Source organism: Mus musculus, chromosome 8 (assembly GCF_000001635.26).
Source record: "Mus musculus strain C57BL/6J chromosome 8, GRCm38.p6 C57BL/6J".
In the NCBI taxonomy this organism is placed as follows: Eukaryota; Metazoa; Chordata; class Mammalia; order Rodentia; family Muridae; genus Mus; species Mus musculus.
The window spans coordinates 69969188-69981221 of record NC_000074.6 but is presented as its reverse complement, the minus strand read 5'-3'; the positions used below and the strand labels follow the sequence as shown (position 1 = coordinate 69981221).

The 12034-nt window shown below is 48.3% G+C and overlaps 1 protein-coding gene across 27 annotated transcripts in view; it reads left to right on the top strand.

The window, feature by feature from the left end:
• Gatad2a (GATA zinc finger domain containing 2A) overlaps nt 1–12034 on the top strand; it is an 89334-nt gene that overhangs the window by 15181 nt on the left and 62119 nt on the right. For 4 of the 27 annotated variants that reach the window (XM_030243472.1, XM_030243464.1, XM_030243462.1 and 1 more), the window contains exon 1: nt 6826–7132. The exons of 18 other annotated variants lie outside the window; for them this stretch is intronic. The gene's annotated coding sequence lies outside the window, so the exon portion shown is untranslated. Of the gene's footprint in view, nt 1–6822; nt 7133–12034 lie in introns of those variants that run through there. 5 more of the 27 variants (XM_017312717.2, XM_030243463.1, XM_030243473.1 and 2 more) reach the window with 4 other exon arrangements.

Here is a 12034-nt window from a genome sequence, read left to right as displayed (position 1 = left end):
GTGTTGTTTACCTTCCTGCTTAAGGAGCTTACCTGTAGGATAGACTGTTTAAATCTCAGAGGGAGAGGGGGGAAGAAGGGCAGGAAAGGAATGGGGGGAGGAGAGGGGAGGGAACTGTTACACAGCAACTATGCTGGGCAGCAGGCTGAATATTTGCCATATGGACTTGCAGTCTCTTGAAGCATAATGGGATGAATGGGGAAGAAGCTTGTAGCATGTGGCTGCATGTGCCCTTGCAGAGACCTGGCTTCAAGAGATCAATGGTTTGACTAGCTGAGGGTCAGGGATGGGGCTGGATCTGGAGGACAGAGAATGCTGCAGCAAGGAGGGGAAGGTGAGGAAGATCTGTGTACTCTGGGGCTGGTATTCTAAGGGAGAATGTCTGCCCAGCAGGGACACAGTGTGGTCTTTGACTTCCTTTGAAGTCAGTAATGGAACTCAGTATTCTGGTATAGAAAAGCCCAAAGTAGATGGTGGTAGTGCACACCTTTAATGCCAGCACTCAGGAGGCAGAGGCAGGTAGGTAGATCTCTGGGTTCCAGGCCAGTGCTTGGTCTTAAGAATGAGTTCTAGGACAGCCAGGGCTATACTGAGAAATCCTGTCTCAAAAGACAAACAAACAGGAGGAGGAGGAAGAAGAAGAGGAGGAGGAAGAAAGGAAAAAAAAAAAGAAAAGCTCAAGGTTGCTTTCAAAGGCAGAAAGTCTGATGAAATGTGTCTAAGTGTGGTGCTGGCAAGATGGCTCAGTGGGTAAGAGCCCTGACTGCTCTTCTGAAGGTGCCGAGTTCAAATTCCAGCAACCACCCGTAATGAGATCTGATGTCCTCTTCTGGTGTGTCAGAAGACAGCTACAGTGTACTTATGTATAATAATAAATAAATCTTTTAAAAAAATGTGTCTAAGTGTGATCCAAGATTGAGTGCAAGAAAGTCATGTATGGTGGCCTGCACCTGCAAGACTAGCACCTAGGAAGCTGGGCGGTGGTGCCTCCCAGCACTTGGGAGTCAGAGTTCGAGGCCAGCCTGGTCTACAAAGTGAGTTCCAGGACAGCCAGGGCTATACAGAGAAACCCTGTTTCGGGGAAAACAAAAAACAAAACAAAACAAACAAACAAACAAAACAAAAAAAGAATAATTTTTGCTTTTCTGGAGGATCCAGGTCTGGTTTCCAGCACTTGCATGGAGGCTCACTACCATCTGTAACTCCAGTTCCAGGGGATCCCATACTGTCTTAGTCAGGGTTACTATTGCTGTGGAGAAACACCATGACCAAAGCAACTTGGGGAAGGAAGGGTTTATTTAGCTTACACTTCTGTATCACTGTTATCATTAATGGCAGGACAGGAACTCAAAAAGGGCAGGAACCTGGAGGCAGGAGCTGATTCAGAGGCCATGGTGGGTGCTGCTTACTGGCTTGCTCCATATAGACTACTCAGCCTGCTTTCTTATAGAGCCCAGGACCATCAGACCAGGGATAGCACTACTCAAAAAGGGCTGGGTGCTCCCTCATCAATCAGTAATTGAGAAAATGCCCTAGAGACTTGCCTAAGCATGGAAACTTTTTCTCAGTTTGATTTGTCTTCACTCAGATGAACGTAGTAAGTGTTGAGTTGACATGAAACTAGGCAGCACATACTCTTTTTTGGCTTTTACACATGTGACACATGCCGGCAAATATATATAGAAGTCCTAGGGTTATAGGTGTGAGTTACTATAACCAGCTGGTCTCAGACTCTGAGTTCATTATTTATCTGGGGTGCTGGGGTTGAACCCCCTGAGTTTTATCTCCTCCTGAGTTTAAATGATCTTCTTCCCTCTCCAACAGCTGGGTCTACAGACATGTACTGTCATGTTCTGTTCCCAGCCCTGTTTTTATTGTCTTGGTCCTGGGGATAGAACCTAGTTCTTTACCCATTGCCAGCATGAGTTCTACCATATTAATGAACAATACCACTGGCCTGGCCCTTCCACTAGTGGTTTTACTTTTATTTTTGTAAATATAATATATTTCAACCCCCCCCCCCCCACACACACAGTTAGTTGCAGGAGTCAAATTTCTCCTCCTTCCATGTAGAGTCCCAGGGATTGAACTCAAGATTGTCAGGCTTGGCAGCAAGCATCTTTACCCATGAGCCATCCTTACAGCTTGAAGCTGACATTTTAGCCCTTTTTCCAGATATTTTATTGTAGCTGGCTCCAGCTTGCTTCTCTATTATTCTGGATATCTGGAATGCTTTCCATAATTCATCTGATAGGAGCTTCTTCAAATGTCACATCCTTAGAGAGGGGCTTAGCTCTTCCTGTGTGACTCTACCTGCCTGTCTTTCATTTCTTTCTTCACTCTTTTCTCCCCTCGTACTGCAGTGTCCCATGCCTTGGTCCTGAAAACCTGACTGGAGTGGTGAAAGAATGAGGAATGAACAGAAACACTACAGAAAAGCTGGGATCAGGCGGACTGTGTTTGCTCTGGTAGAGGACATCTACTATACAACAACCTGGCACCTTAGGGTGTTTCTTATGTATAGCACAGGGGGAGGAGTTAGCTAGTCTGAGTAGTAGGTTCAATAGGGAAGCAGTCTCCTTATCATGTTGGAGAAGGAAGTTAGTTTTTTCAAACTCTGCCAGCAAAACTAGAACCATTCCTTGTGCTTTGCCATCCCTTTAACCTTACCCCGGGAGAAGGCTTTGCCAATTCCCATGGCTTCTGAGGCATTGGCTCCTTCACGTAGCTGTATGCCAACAATACACATTCACGGAGGACTTCATCCACTCTTTACACATTCACCCAGGACTTCCTCAGCTTCCTACACTGGAAAAAGAACCTAGGACTTCCACATGAATGGTAAGTCCTCTGGCCTTCTAGCGCTAACCTAGCTTTTTTTTTTTTTTTTTTTTTTTTTTTTTTTTTTTTTTTGAAACAGGGTCTATCTAAATGCCAGACTTTGGGAAGGGAGTTTCTTTCTTGAGGGACCTGACATTGTCTTAAGTTACCAAAGCTGGCCTTGAACTCACTTTTGTAGGCTAGGCTGTGTCAGCCTCTCTGCTGTCAGGATGGCCAGCCTGTATCCCCAGGCCAGATAGCTCTTTGGTTTTTCTTTTATGCTGCTGGGAACCAAGGGCCTTGAGCTTGCTAGTCACTGGCTTATCTCTTGAGCTGTAACTGAATCTAGAGTCTTAGTCTCCCCTTTCTCTCTTCTTTTTAGTTTTTTGAGACTGAATCTCATATAATTCAAGGTGGCCCTGAACTCCGATTCTCCTGCCTCTGCTTCCTGAGTGCTAGATGATATGTTTGTACCTGCTGACTTCAGTGTTTCTTAAGAATGCATTCTGAAGCCGGGCGTGGTGGCGCACGCCTTTAATCCCAGCACTCGGGAGGCAGAGGCAGGCGGATTTCTGAGTTCGAGGCCAGCCTGGTCTACAGAGTGAGTTCCAGGACAGCCAGGGCTACACAGAGAAACCCTGTCTCAAAAAAAAAACAACAACAACAAACAAAACAAAACAAAACAAAACAAAAGAAAAAAAAAAAGAATGCATTCTGTAAATTGGGGCCATTTTATCTTTCTTACTCTCCATCAACTTCTAGAGTGTGCTCCTGCTGACCTGTCACATGTGATGCTTTTGGTACCAGTGTTCTCCAAATTCTTGACCATCAGTTAGGAATGCATTTTAAGTTTTATTCATCAAAAACTTGAATGGAACTTTCAATAGAATAGAAAAGTGCAAGTTCCAGCTGGGTGTGGTAGTTCACACCTTTAAGCCCAAAACTTGGGAGGTAGAGGCAGGTGTGTACCTTTGAATTTGAGGCAAGTCTGTTCTACAAAGCAAGTTCTAGGACAGCCAAGGCTGCACAGAATGACCGTGTATTAAAAAAACCAGAGGGGGGGGGGAGGAAGAGGAGAAGAAAGAAAGTGCAGTGTCTCCAGCATTCAGCAGGGTTGCTTTGGATTCTTGAACCAACTCCAGCTTCTGCTATGAAAGGAGACCCGAACATGGGAATTTAGCCCCCAAGTATTTTTTTTTTCTTCCCTTCAGTATCTTGTGTAGGAACAGGCTCAGATGCTAGTGCATTAAAAGATAATTAGACTATTTTTTACAGTGGTTGGGGAGTAAGGAGACTTGGCTATTATTAGCAAAGTTTTTTTTTCTTCCTCTCCCCTCTTCCCTGGGGTTTTGGGCATGCTGGGCAAGGGCTTCACTGTTGAGCTACATCCCCTGCTAGAGAAGTGTTTTGAAAGTGGTTCACTAACAGCTTGTTCTTAGGGCAGAGAAAGCAGAGGAAAACATGGCTGGTAATTAGGGTGTCTGCAGCTTGGACAGTGTTGTGAGCAGCTGAGTGCCTCATGTTTCATAAAAGCTAGCCCAATGCATCAGGGCAGGGAGGTTTCCAGTCAAGCAGCTAAGCCATAAAGGGACCCCCAAAGAGGCCTGCCCCTACTGTCACTTCATCATTTGTGTCCCTAGCTCCATTTCTGTCACAGAAGGAAACTCTTGTGTTTTACCTTTGCTCTCCACCCAATACTTTCTCCAATAGAGAAGTTGACACTGCCCTCTGGAGCAGCTCACCTGTCACCAGTCCACACTGCTGTCTTTAGCATGTCACAGATGATGCCTCCTTCTTTAAACTGGACAGTTTGTCACCTTGGTGACTCACAAAGTGCTTAACAATTTAGACTCTGAGTCCTTACCCTGGCTTGGAGTTTGAGGGCTCCCACTTGACCACACTTGGTTCAGTTCATCGCTAATTAAAGTTGGCATTAATCGGAACCAGGTGAGGTAACGGTTTCTTGTTTTGCTGTAATGCACACCATCTGATTAATCACTGTGGCACCAGTGGCTCTTAGAGCTACACGGAAGCCCTGGATTCTGCCGACCCATCTTTCCTTGTACAGGGATGGAGCAGAGGCCCTTGAACTATATACCTGGTCAAGTTTGAGAGCTTTTTGTTTAAGCTGAAACATTTGCATTTCTTTGCCGCAATCGGTATTTTGTATCTTTTTGATGTTGAAGAGTGCTTCTCTTAAGGTTCTGCAAGATGTTGCTTTAAACTTGGAAGGTTTAGGTATGGGTAGGGGTCAGTGACAAAGTTGCCAACTGTAAAACTCCACAGAAATTCAGAAGGACTTAGGGAAGGCAGTGCTGAGGATGAGGATTTTTGTAATTTTTCAAATTTGGGGTGAGACCCACTTATAGATTAGAAGTACTTTTGATGTTTTTCCCAACACAACAGAAGCCATCAGATTACATTACAGTTGTGCAGTAACACATTTCAGTTATGTGTGTTACAAAAAAGGTACTTCAGCAGTTTTCAGGAGTCCTGGTGTCTGTCTCATCACTATTTCAAAGCTGGAATAGGAACATGGCAGGAGTCTGTTTCAGTGATTCTGATATTAACAACTGCTTTGTGACACTAGACTTTCTTTTTTCTTTTTCATTTTTTCCTCTCAAGACAGAGTTTCTCTGTAGTCTTAGCCATAGTACAGACTGGCCACGAACTCATCCACCTACCTTGAGGCTTCATTTTCTTTATTTCATTTCCTTTTCTTTCTTTTTCTTTTTTTAAAGATTTATTTATTATATGTGAGTACACTGTAGCTGTCTTTAGACATACCAGAAGAGGGCATCTCATTACAGATAGTTGTGAGCCACCATGTGATTGCTGGGATTTGAACTCAGGACCTCCAGAAGAGCAGTTGGTGCTCTTAACCACTGAGCCATCTCTCCAACCCTTATATATATATATATTAAAAGAAACTGATGTGTCATGAGTGTTTTGCCTGCATGTGCATCTGTGTACCACATGTGTACTTGTTGCCTGAGGAGGAGAGCCTCCATGTGGGTGCTGGGAATAGAACCCAGGTCTTCCACAACAAGAAGTGCCCTTAACCACTGAGCTAACTCTTTAGCCCTGGGCTTTGTCTTCATAAGATTTCTTTATGACGTGTTTCTGTATGATGAGGACAGAAGGCATAAATACCCTAGAACCGGAGTTATGGTAGGTTGTAAGCCACCATGTGGGTGCTTGGGTCTTCTGCAAGAGCAGCCAGTACCTTTAATTGCTGAGCCATGACTCCAGATGTGTTTTTTAAATTAACATATTTTATTTATGAGCGTGTGTTTGTGTCTGAGGACAACTTGTGCGGATGGAACTCAGGTCATTATGTTTGGTGGCAAGCCTCTTTAAACCACTGAGCCATGTCGCTGTCCTGGAATAGGTTTTCTATGAACTTTGTACTTTTCCCTGTTGAAATTGTAAATTGGCTTCAGATGCTTCATAATCTCCCCAAACTTGCTTCCTTTCTGGCTATTATTGTCTCCTTGGTGTTACCAGAGAGGGTTGGGCGCAGGTTTGTTTTCTTGGGGATTCCTTCTTCTCCAGAGGCACAGGCTAGATGTGGATTACTGGAAGGAGACAGCCGTCCACCTCGTTCTCTGCAGGTGGATTGGCTTGGTGGGTAGGTTGAACTGTCTGCGGTCCGGGGGAGAGGGGTGACCGCTCAGCCGATCGCACCTTCTCACTGGAGGTCAACACCGAAGTTCCTGAGAGGAAGCTTTGCGAGGCCCCGGGCGCGTCTCAGAGTTACAAGAGGTGGCCGTGCAGGGCTCGGGCGAGGTCAGCGTGAGTCAGCCCTGGGCGCGGCCGAGCTCTGTGCACTAAGCTGGCCATGGCTGAGGGGCGCTTAGCAGCCCAAGTGGGAAACCCAGTCGCTTAGCGCAGCGTCGCCAGTCTTTGGGGCTGGGAGGGCGGTGCTTCCGGGTAGGCCCGCCCAGCCTCGCCTCCAGGGAACCACGCCCACATAAGACCACGCCCACAGGGAGCCCCTCCCTTCCCGACCCCGCCCATCCGGGTGCGGGCGGGTGGCGTCGCCTTTAAGAGCTCCCCGGTGTTTTGGGGGCCGCGGGCCGGGCGCGCTGACCTGGTGCGCATGTCCCGGGCGGTGACGCCGGCGCCGGGCTCCATGTGTGCGGCCGAGGGGCGCATTATCTGGCCGGCGGCGCGGGCGGGCGGAGCGGCGGAGCGAGCGCCGCGGGCCCGGGCGGCCCCTCAGGCGCAGCGAGCACGCGCGGCCGGCGCCCCCCGCCCCCAGCCCTGTGGACACGCGCGCTGCCCCTGGGCCCGGTCGGCGCGCGGCCGGGTAAGTTCCTAGCAAACTTGGCAAGGCGGGGCGGGGGCGCGGGAAAGTGGGAGCGCGGTCGTATTCGGTTTGCTGCGCTGCGGTTCGCTTCGCCTGCGCCGCTGGAAAGTTCCCCACCGCCCTCGCACGTGGGGCTGGGGTCCCTGGTCCCCGGAGCCGGGAAGTGGCCGAGTCGCCTCACTCCCTCCTGAGCTTTTCAGGCTGGGAGGCCGCCCCAAGGGGGGCGGCGGGCACACAGCACGTGGACGAGTGGCGTGGGGTGAGAGTCCACGGGAGGGTCGGGGGTCCGAGCCCGGCGGCGGCGTTAAATTCGGCGGCGACGGCGGCGGCGGAGGCGGCGGAGGATCCCGTGTCAGAATAAGAGTCCCTGCGCGCCCACGCCTGCAGGGCCGGTCCCCCCCCCCCCCCACCGTCCTGCTTGGGCTCGCGCCCTTCCTGCTTGACCCTGGGGAGCCATGGGACCCTTCCCCCTCTCTTGGTTCCTGTTTTCCTCATGGCCCTCCACTTTAAATTTGCCTCCGGGTGTACGATGTGGCTCCAATAATTTCTTTTTTCTTCCACCTGGAACGGGTTGGCATCAGTGACTAGACAGCAGCAGCTGGCCTTTTAAAGGGATTAATGCCAAGAATCGGAATTGATCACTTCAACAAGGAAAGGCTTCTGGGCAGGCCTCAGCCGCAGCCGGACTGCGCTCTCCGGAACCCTGAAATGAATGGGGACCCCTCATTAAGACCTGTATGGCAGAATGTTTTGTTTTTCCTTCCCGCCCCTGCAGTTTTAGCAGAGGCTGCAAGTTCTACCTACCTGACTCACTTCAGGTAGTTCACTCTTATCTTGTGGCTTTGGATTCTTTAGGACAAAGTCCTGGTGAGTCTCCTGAGCCTTACATTTTCTTGACAGCATTAACTTCTTTTTATCTTCTTGGAGTATGCAGCACTCCCACGTCCCTGTTAATGTGTGTGTCCATTCACAAAGCGATAGATACCTGTTGTGGATGTAATCTGTATACTGAGCCTGAGTCTCCCTCTTGTTCTTCTCATCCTACCATTCGGTGGTTACGGTGGTTACAACTTTTCTTTAAAGCAACATTACACCACAGCACTGTGAATACCCTCCAGTCCTTAGCTTATACCTGGCTCTCAGTGTGCATGGGCCAAGTTTCCTTTGCAGGTATAGCAGGTACCAAAAATGATCCTTCTGATGTATAATACCTAATTTCCAGATGAGAAGTTGTAGCTTCTACAAGTCCTGTTGTTCCCTCACTGCTTAGTGAAGGGGCAGAGATGTGATTGCTGTACGTTTTCTGCATTAGAACTGGGGAACGTAGCTGCTTTCCCCTTGTATGTGAGAATTCCCCCTGCTCTAGTACATGAAGCAAGCTCCTTGTACCTGTGCAGCTTAGAACACCATGCCAGCCTTTCTGTGTCCTGAGAGAAGAGAATCCAGCTGGCCTTTGAGTGGCATAGCCACCACGCTTGTGCTTCAGACCCAGAGTTCTCTAGAGGAAGCAGTTAAGTGTGGTAATCACCCACTCTTACTCCTCACTCTCTGTCCACCTCTCATTCTTCTTTTGCTCCCTACAATTCTGAAATACTTTAAAAAACAATGTCATTTTTTGTATGTTTGTACTCATGAGCATGTGTGGAGTCAGGTCAACTTTCAGGATTTGCTTCTTCCACCATGTGGGTTCAGAGAAAGAGCTTGTGTGAGGAGGCTTGGGGGCCAAGTGTCTTTTCCAGCTGATCACCAGGTCCCAATCCTCTCTTTAATTCAAAGATTGCTTTTCCCCTTGGAAGCTGAGTAGCTCTGGAAATGGGAGCATTTGTGCATTACTGATTGATCGCTATGCCTTGTTAGTTCCACTTTGATGACATTTCTTTAGTGTCATGTCATCTCTATTAGTGTGTTATTTGGCAGGTCCTGTGATGAAGCATATTATGATGTAAAGTGTCTGGGTTCAAGCCTCCTTGGGAAGCTTTCTGGAATCTTGCATCTGTGTGCTGCCCTACCTCCACTCCCAGTAACGAGCTATTTTGTGTTGTTGGTTTTGTTTCTTTTTGAGACTGGGTCTCATTCTAGCCAAGGCTGGCTTGGAGCTCACTGTATAGCCTAGGTTGGCCTCAAACTTGTTACAGTCCACATCCCTTATTTGAGTAATAAAGCCATTGTTAAGACTTAGATGTTCAGTTCTCCATTAGCTGTCTGACTTGTTCTGCATCATTTATTCTGTGAATTTCTGGCACTACAAGTAGTGATTTGCAGATTGATTTATGTAGTACAAATCGGTGTGCATACTGTGCCTCTGGCTTTAATACTAGGACTCCCTGATTGGGAGAAGTGAGTGAGATTAGTGGGCCAAGAAAACTTAGGGGATGAAGGAAGAAGGGCTGTATGACCTTGTGGGCCTGGTGTGGGAGCTTTTCTCTTTTGGGGTCACTAGTAGAAGATGAGTACATAAGAGAATAAGGTAGTTTCTGGGCAGAGAGTGCTTGAACTGAAGGGAGCTGGAATTGTTCTCCCTCTCTTCCTCCCTCCCTCTCCCTCTCTCCCTCTGTGTGTGTGTGTCGCCCCCTCCCCCCCACCATCCACCTCTGTTGGGTACTGCGGCAGCCCCATCCCAGCCCCGTCCCGAATAGGCTTGGCTGGCTGGCAGCTGGTATTTCCCCTGAGAGCAGTGTGAGTTATCACTGGGTTAGACAGAGCCCAGGCCAGGACCTTGTTCGATAGATCTAAACAGACAACCAACTGAGGAACTTGGTGGGCAAGCATCGCCACATTCAGCAGAGTTAGCCTTGTCTGGAGAAAATTAAGATCTTGACTTGAGCAGTCTTGGTGTTCAGCCCTTCCTGAGAGTTGGGCTTAAGACTGGCTCCAGCACAGCACAGCAGCTGAGTACCTGAGTGTTAAGACTCCAGTGTTTTTGTCCCTTACTGGGAGTGGTAGAACTGTTTTCTCTGCCCTCATAAGTGAAGTAATTTATGCTCAGTGTAAAGAGCTGGGAAGATTATGAAACAGGCTGGTAGGTGCAGTCTTAGAGGAGCATGGCTAGGATTTCCTCCTAAGAACCAGAAGAACAAGTTGTCAGCGCCACAGTTTGAGGCTGAGTGTGGTCATGGTCAGTGTGGATGCAGCTTCAGGAGGCAACAGACTGTCAGGTAGTAGGATTGACTTCATCGTCTGTCACCTGAACAAAGTGGACTCTTTGGATTGAAGTACGAAGGCAGTGATTGAGCTGATCACAGCAAAGTAGATGTCGACAGTATGAGGGAAAGAAGAGTTCCCATTCTGCTTGGCACCAGAAGACTCCTGCCGATGTGGACCAGTCAGGAGAATGTCAGGCTCAGTCTCCCAGCCCCCCCGCCCCCGAGCTTTCCAGGCTATATTTGTGACCTCTTTTTGTCTGATGAAAATGTAGGTTACTCTTTTAGAAGACAAAGGATTTATTTTGGTGGAATTCTGTAGGTAGCTTCAGGACGGCCCTCATTTTGCCCAGCTAGGGACCTCTTGCTACTCCTGTGGGCTGTACTGAATGAACTTCTGTCTTCATCTTCGAAGAAGTACTTGTTTCCCAGATGAAATCCTTAGGGATTTTTGTTCCATATTCTGTTCTACTTTCAGTTCTGGGTTCTTTATATGAAAGGGTTGATGTCACCTATGTCAGGGCCTAGAACATCCGTCTGGGCTGGGGGGTTGGGAGGGAAGAGGAGTTCCTAGCAGGTTGAGGTAGGCATTGTGGGGGGAGGTTTGAGGTTGTAGGACCCTGGAGGCTACTTTTCCTCAAAGATAGCTCCCGGATGGAGCTGTGGCTGGAGAGAGGGTAAAGGCCACTTGTTTTAAGGATTTGTTAGCAACATCTCTAGCAGTTCTTTGCAACTCTGAGCATGATCCCACCTCGCTAGTTTGATAGGTCTGTTCCTACAGCCTGCCTAAGGTGGTGCCTTTGAGTGCTTTAGGCTGCTGGATGGCCTGACTTAGCCTGCTCTGCCAGGGTATGAGCCCCACCTGCCCCTTGCAAGTGACTGGCTGCTGTTGAACCACCCTTTGGTCTCCTTTTCTGGAAAAGGGGTGGTGTTTTCTTTCTGCTTGGAAAGGCTGTGTTGGGAGTTAGTGAGATAAGGAATGTTCAGTCTCTTCATGCCTGGGATTTAGACATGGGCTCCAGCATACATAGTGAAGTACTTTCAGAAATGTCAGGCCACAGTGCTCTCCTGTATGGAACACCTTTACCCTGAAACTGATCATCAAATGTCTGTATGCCCTGTGGAATCTCACCTCAACTTCGTGTCACAGCTTGGCCTCTTGTTCCATCCAGATGAAGGAGGCAAAGTCCAAAACCATAGGAGGGCTTGATGGTCACCTTCTGGGTTGTCCTCTGAAGAACTCATGCCCCACCTTTCTCACTTTAGTTGTTGTTGTTATTCTCAGGCCTCTCTGGTAACACCAAATGGCCAGATTGGCTCTGTCCTTGTCAGGAAAGGAGGCTGACTTCTTATAGAGCTCAGCACTCTGGCTTTTTAGCTATCTTTGTTATGGTGTAGCTACTGGTGGGTTGTGGAATAGTGAATGAAACACTTTTTCTAGAGTCCCTTCTAGAGAACAGCTTTCTAGGTAGCTCTTCAGCTAGCTTGAGTATACAAAGCTGTCTACCAATGCTTAATTTAACCTTTTTCATCTTAGTTGGGCCACCTGACCATGTTAGCCTCACCTTGTTCATCTGTTGGCAAGTGGTTTTTGACTTCCTAGCATGGCTGTGAGGAAAGTGGGAAGTGTCAACCAGTGAATCACTGAAGTTCAGCAATTGGGTGGGTGGGTTCTTCCCCCCCTCCTTCCCTCCCTTTTCCTTCCTTCCTTTCTTCCTTCCTTCCTTGGGGTGGGGTGGGGTGGGGTGGGGTGGGGTGGGGG